Genomic DNA, 7,446 nt, shown 5'->3' on the forward strand with positions numbered 1-7,446 from the left:
GTCATTCTTGCCGAATGTTCCACGTGCTCTTGGACAGAGGTGTGCTGACATGCGTGGTGGGCGGTGTTCGCTCCTAGGCTGAATTCCTCAGGACACTGTTCAAATCTTCTGCCTCCTTCCTTTGTCTGCTTCATTAGAGGAGAGCGTTGAAATCTCAAAATACATTTGTGGCTGTGTCTTTCTCCACTAACTTTTGTCCCATACGCTTCAAAAGTCTGTTAGTAGATACTTGCACATTTAGGACTGACGTGTCTTCTTGATGGATGCACCTTTGTATCGTAATAGTGGATCCCTTTTTCTCCTTGTTTTGACGTTTACTTTGTCTGGTTTTAATATAGCCAGCTTTCTTATGATGACCGCTTGTTTTCCTTCTTTTACTTGCAATCCATCTATGATTTTATATTTTAACTAAATATGTAATTGTCATTCGACCCAGCAGGTGCATTCGTGGACTTTTATCCCAGAGAAGTGAAAACTTATACTTACCCTCAAACCTGTACTTACAGGTTCACAGCAGCTTTATTTATGCTTAGTGGCCAAACACAGGGAACAACCCAGATGTCCTTGAAGGGGGTGAATGGTTAAAGAAACGGTGCTACAATTATATCATCAGATACGACTCAGCAAGAAAAAGGAACACACTGTTGATACAAGCCACAATCTGGACGAATCTCCAGTGAGCTATACCGAGTGAACAAACCTCAGTACCGATCAGTGGTGGCCAGAGATTAGGAGTTGAGAGTGCAGGAGAGAAGGGGGTATGGTTGTGAAAGACCAGCACCAGGGGTCTTTGTGACCGATGGGCCTGGTCTGTATCTGGACTGTCATAATGAACCTGCACATGTGATAAGTCGTGCAGAACCATTCCTTTCAGCCGGCACTGCCACCTTCCAGTAATTCGCCAAAATGACCAACACAAAGGGAAAAGGGAAAGAGGAGAGGCACCCGCCATATGTTCTCCAGGCCCTTTAGAAAACATGGAGTTGTTCCTTTGGCCACATACGTGTGAATCTATAAGAAAGCTGACACTGTAGACATCAAGGGAACGGGTACTGTCCAAAAAGGAATGCCCCGCAAATGTTACCACGGCAAAACCGGACGAGTCTACAATGTTACTCAGCACGCTGCTGGCATTGTCATAAGCAAACAAGTTAAGGGAAGGATTCTTGCCAAGAGAATTAAGGTGCGTGTTGAGCATATTAAGCCCTTTAAAAGCCAAGACAGCTTCCAGAAACAAGTGAAGGAAAAGGATCACAAAAAGAAGGAAGCCAAAGAGAACGGTACTTGGGTTCAGCTGGAGCGCCACCCAGAGAAGCACACTTCGTCAGAACCAACGGAAAGGAGCCTGAATTGTTGGAACCCGTTCCCTATGAATTCATGGCACGAAGGGTGTAAAGAAAAGACCTGGATTGTAAAAAAAAAAAATCGTACAGAACTAAACACACACACACATACACACATGCGTACAAGTCAAACTGCGGCAAAGTGAATAAAATCAGAGGGCAGTACCTGTCTCGGCTGCGATTCTGTCCTTTAGTTCTGCAAACTCTTCCTACTGGAGAAAACGGGTGACAGGTAGAGGGGATCTCTCTGCATTACCTCCTTCAACTGGATCTGACTCTATAATCATTTCAACATAAAAAGTTTAATTACAAAAAAGATAACTATGCCAGGTGCCAGGGGGTATAAAGAGGTAACAAATGCTTTGGCCATTAAAGAGTTTATCTTCATGCAGACATAGAGGTAGGAAGCCAGTGACTTTAGAGACGGCGAAGGCCGACTGGTCACGTCTGGGAATTGTGAGACATAAGTTCTGGTGGCAGGTAATCATACAGGTAACACTTATTGCACATTTCTAGATGTTTTTATGTAGAATGTCATCTTTACTGCAGCCTTCTGGAGGAGGGCAGTGGTCGTATTATTGCTGCTTTGCAGGTAAGGAAACCACAGCAGAGTCAGGTTAAATAACTTGCCCAGTTAATTTTTCTTTTTTTAATCTAAGGCAGTCCTGATTTGGCCAATCTTGAGTAACACTTCAGCATTAAATAAGGGATTATTTGTTCTGCATCTCGGGTTCTAATCTCAGCCTGCTACTGATTCATATTTTAACTGGAAAAGTCATTCAGCCACTCAAGTTATCCCACTTGGGAAAAAAAAAAAACTGGAGTACCTTTCTAGAATCCTTACCACATGAGCATTCTATACTTATATGATTCCCTGACGCTAAAATGAATAGGAGAAAAGACTTTTTCTGTCTGCTTTGTGACAGTGGGAGTCATCTCCAGGGATGTCACACCTTCCCTCTTTTCCTGAACCTCCAAGTGTTCATTGAACATTTGCTTCAGGCTGTATGCTGAGTACCCGGTTTTATTTGGGTTCCTGATGCCCGCCCCCCACCCATCCTCTCTCTTCCTCATCTCGTCCTGCAGAAGGGCTGCCCCTTGCTTTCAGGCACAGACAATTCCAGCTGACAGTAGCTGTCATCTATGGAGCGTTACCCAAGTGCTAAAGATCCACACAGGCAACAGCATTTAGGTAACATGAAACCCAGTGGAAAGGTTGTCCACGGCTCTTTCACACTTGCAGCTTAGAAAAGTAAACACACGCACAGTCACTAACAGGGGTGGCTTGAGGCGGGTCTCAAATTCTCACCCACCTAACTCGGTCATGCCTAGCAATGCTCTCTGTCACTTTAAGCCTTGCAGAAGATCGGGTTTTTTTTTTTTTCGGAGGTGGATTGTTCCCTTATGATTTTTTTTTTAATTTCTTCTTTTTCCCTTTCTGAAGCTTGACATTTGATAACAAATCCTTTTAACCACAAGTGCCTTGGGATTCCAGCAGCACCCTCACGGGGGCATCATAAGACTAATTCATAAGCGCGCAGCCTTCGGTGTCTAGCTAAACCACAAGCAGTGCATCGTGACAGGTCAGCTTTTCGTCAGCTCTGGAGTTACGTAAAATGCAAAATTAGGGCAAGCCGAAGGGGGAAAAAGAAGTTTCAGGCATCCACATTATTGACACCAGAAACAAAAGAAATTCAACAAACTTGCAAAACAGAGAAAAATAACTTCCTGTGGGGAAAAAACAAAGCACCTCCTTGTTGCCACCCACTCCTTCTGTAACTGGCCCTGGTTGGCCTCCAGCAGCAAACACAACAGCGTCAGCCACAGATGTTTTCCCATGTCCTCTGTCCCCTTCAAATCAAACATCTGAGAATAAATAGCCCATTTCTCCTTTCTCGATTTGCTCCAATGGTTGTAAACAAGGGGACAACTGATGTATAGAAACGCCACATATTTTTCTTAAATGAAAAACAGAAGAATGATTCGGCTAAGGTCCTCAAAGTGTTTGGTCAGGAACAAACAAACAAACAAAAAAACCCAAACAACAAAAACAACAAAACAACCGGGCAATAAACATTTATTGGGTTCTAGCCAAATAATAATGGACACCTTTTGGCTGTCTGCCCAGCACAGGACGGCTTTTTTAAAAACTGTCTCGTTCATTCACAGAATTCACTCCCAGAGGCTACCTCTTGACATCATGACTCTTGGTCAGATCTGATTGGACGAGAGGCGAACACCTGACTCTGGAGGAGGCAATCCATTGGCTGGTCAGGAGCCAATTAGGATCTCTCTTGGGGATTCTGACCAAGAGACAGAGACACAGGTTACCGAGCCCCCTCCCAGGTGAAGCATCAGGTGAGACCCTGAGGCCTGTGACAGGTAAGGCCCTGCCTGTTCAACCTATTTCAGATCCTAGGTGGTGCCCAATATCCCTCCCAACAAACTCACATTTTTGTTTAAGCTTATTTTGAATGGGTTTCTGTTGCATGCATCCCCTGTGAAAGACGGTCCTGTGCCACGTCCAGTGGGGATGTTATGAAGACTGCACCGCTCGTTCCCTGGCCCCCGCGGACATCTGTGACCCTCCTTCTAGAGAGGAGAACGGGGCCTGTGGAATTCAGCTCAGCTTCATCACCCTGCGAGTGGCAACTGTTTCTCCCAAGAGCCTCAGCTTTGTTCTCAGTAAATATCTCCCTCCCCAAGTCTTTTCCAGCAGGAAGCGCCCATCTGGCCGGGTGCCTACACACAGCAGCTGCTCAGTAAAAGTCAGCCCCTGCCCCGCCTTGTCTGCAGGACCTGGGGCTGGTCTCAACCTCAGGTCACACAAACATCATGGGAGTTTTGTTTTGCTTTTTAAAATACTATTTTTTCCAGGGAGGAGGGAGGTAATTAGGACTTGTTTGTTTAATGGAGGGACTGGGGATTGAACCCAGGACCTCGTGCATGCTAAGCACACACTCTACCCTCTCCCACCCTGGGAGTTTTTAATAGAAAATACGGCTGTTATTTCTGTAAAGAAAACAATATAAGCATACATAATAAAGGCTGGCCAGCGATAGAATCTCTCTATTTGAAGTCTGGGGTTGGGGAGGTTGTTATGGATCCTAAAAACAATGGGCCTGAGAACAGTATGACTGAGGCCTGTTTCTGGAGCTTCCATATTTGAAGCCAACATTGAAGATTGAGTGGAAAAGTCTGGAGAAACCCTTGAGCCCACGTGCGTGGCCACAGTGGCTCAGGATGAGGCTAAACCTTCTAACCAGGCAGCTGCCGCCTCCTGCTGGTGGCCTGTCTTGGGAAGAAAACTTTCACATGATCAGTTCATCCTCATGAAGGGTTCAGGGGCCCAGTGTGGGTACCTCTTCCCATGGCATTTGCAAAGAAGTTAATGAGGATATACACAGACAGAAAACCCCTCTTCATGGAATTCCAGGCACCACTGGGGGAACTGTTTTTCTTAGAGTGGCTTTTACGGTGTCTTTAAAGTGCCTCGCTATGGTTGGGCCATTGCACTGCCTGCCTTGTCCGCAGAAAAGATTGGCAGGCCCGGGGGCTGCTGGGAATGCACTTCGGTTCTCACTGCCTGTTACTGAGAGAGCCTTGACAATGTGGTGGGAAGGCGCATCTGGTAGCCAGCAAATGTTTACTGAGTTTCCACTCAGTGCCAGGGACCGGGGAACTGGGACTACAAGGCGAGCCAGACAGAGAGCTCCTCCCGGCAAGAACCCTACATTCTCGGGCGTGTCACACATAGGGCTTATGACTCAGAGTCTTTCACAGTCCATGTCCCCTGGATTCATGCCCGAGTTCTACAGTAGAGCTGCTTCCTTAAAGCCCTTCAGAAAAGTGGGGGAACAGAATCTACTAGTCCTTAAAAAAAAAAAAAACTCCCTTGTCATTGGGCTTCATTGCCCATATAGGTGTGGGTTCATTTCTGGGCTCTCTGTTCTGTTCCATTGATCTATGGGTCTGTTTTTGTGCCGATACCATACTGTTTTGATGACTGTAGCTTTGTAATATAGTTTGAAGTCAGGGCATGTGATTCCCCAGCTTTGTTCTTCTTTCCCAGGATTGTTTTTGTTATTCAGGGACTTTTGTGTTTCCATACAAATTTTAGAATTATTTGTTCCAGTTCTGTGAAAAATGCCATTGGTATGTAGATAGGGGTTGCCCTGAATCTGTAGATTGCCTTGGAGAGTATGCACATTTTAATGTTAATTCTTCTAATCCAAGAACATGGTATATCTTTCCATCTGTTTCTGTTGTCTTCAATTTCTTCCATCAATGTCATAGGTTTCCAAGTATAGGTCTTTCACTTCCTTAGATTTATTCCTAAGTATTTTGGTATGATTATAATGAGATTGTTTTCTTAATTTCATTTTGATAGTTCATTGTGAGTGTATAGAAACAAGAGATTTCTGTATATTAATTTTGTACTCGGCAATTTTACCAAATTCACTGATGAGTTTTAGTAAGTTTTTGGTTGCATCTTTACAGTTGTCTATGTATAGTATCATGTCATCTGCAAACAGTGAGTTTTACTTCTTCCTTTCCAATCTGGGTTCCTCTTATTTCTTTTCTTGTCTGATTGCTGTGGCTGGGACTTCCAATATTATGTTAAATAAAAGTGATGAGTGTGGGCACACTTGTCTTGTTCCTGATCTTGCAGGAAATGCTTTCAGATTTTCACTTTTGAGCATGTTAGCTGTGGACCTGTCATGCATGGCCTTTATTATGTTAAGGTACATTCCGTCACACCTACTTTGTTGAGAAATTTTATCATAAATGGATGTTGATGGTCAGTCCCTTCAATAAATGGTGCTGGGAAAACTGGATCATTACATGCAAAAGAATCAAACAGGAAACTTCCTCATACTATGCACAAAAATAAATTCAACATGGATTAAAGATATAAATGAAAACCTGAAACCGTAAGACTTCTGGAGGAAAACATAGGCAGTAGCCTCCACAACACCGGTCTTACCAAATTTTTTTGCATATGTCTCCTCAGGCAAGAGACACAAAAGCAAAAATAAACAAATGAGACTACATCAAACTAGAAAGCTTTTGCACAGTGACGCAAACTATCAACAAAACCACAAGGCTGCCTACTGAATGGGAGAAGATATTTGCAAACAATGTATCCAGTAAGGGGTTAATACCCAGAACACACGCACGCACACACACAAACCTCATACAATTCAACACCAAAAAAAAAAAAAAAAAGAAACCTGATTAAAATAGATTCAGAGGATCTGACTAGAGACTCCCCCCTCCAAAAAAAAGAAAAGACATACAGATAACCAACATGAAAAGATGCTCAACATCACTAATCATCAAGGAAATGCAAATCAAAAACGCAATGAGACATCCCCTCACACCTGTCAGAATGGCCATCAACAAGAGAGCAAATAACAAGTGCTGGCCAGGATGTGGAGAAAAGGAAACCCTCCCGCACCAGTGGTGGGAAAGTAAACTGATGCAACCACTATGGAAAACGGTATGGAGATTCCTCAAAAACTTAAAAAGAGAACTCCCATATGATCCAGCAATTCTGCTCCTGGATATTTATCTGAAGAAAACAAAAATACTAATTAGAAAAGATACACGCACCCTTATGTTCATTGCTACATATTCACAATAGCCAAGATATGGAAGCAACTTAAGTGTCCATCAATCAATGAATGGATAAGGAAGAAATGGTATATATACACAACAGAATATTACTCAGTCATGAAAAAGAATAAACTCTTGCCATTTGCAACAAAATGGAAGCACCTAGGGAGTATTATGCTAAGGGAAATAAGTCAGACAGAAAAAGAAAAACACTCTATGGTTTCACTTATATGTGGAATCTAAAAACAAGACAAATGAGCAAACATAGTAAAGCAGAAACAGAATCATAGATGCAGAGAACAAACAAGCGGTTGCCGAGGGGAGGGGTGTGGGGGAGGAGGAGAGAAATAGTAGAGGGAGATTAAGAGGCAGAAACTTCCAGTTACAAAATAAATGAGTCACAGTTATGAAATACACAGTTTACAGAACATAGTAACTATGTAATATTTTTATATGGTGACAGATGGGTAGCTAGACTTATTCT

The 7,446-nt window shown here is 43.3% G+C and overlaps 1 pseudogene; it reads left to right on the plus strand.

Moving 5' to 3' along the window:
- The first annotated feature begins 577 nt into the window (after positions 1–577).
- Positions 578–1,395, plus strand: LOC116284695 (large ribosomal subunit protein eL21-like; annotated as a pseudogene).
- The last annotated feature ends 6,051 nt before the right edge of the window (positions 1,396–7,446 follow it).

Source organism: Vicugna pacos, chromosome 20, assembly GCF_048564905.1.
Source record: "Vicugna pacos chromosome 20, VicPac4, whole genome shotgun sequence".
Classification (NCBI taxonomy): Eukaryota; Metazoa; Chordata; class Mammalia; order Artiodactyla; family Camelidae; genus Vicugna; species Vicugna pacos.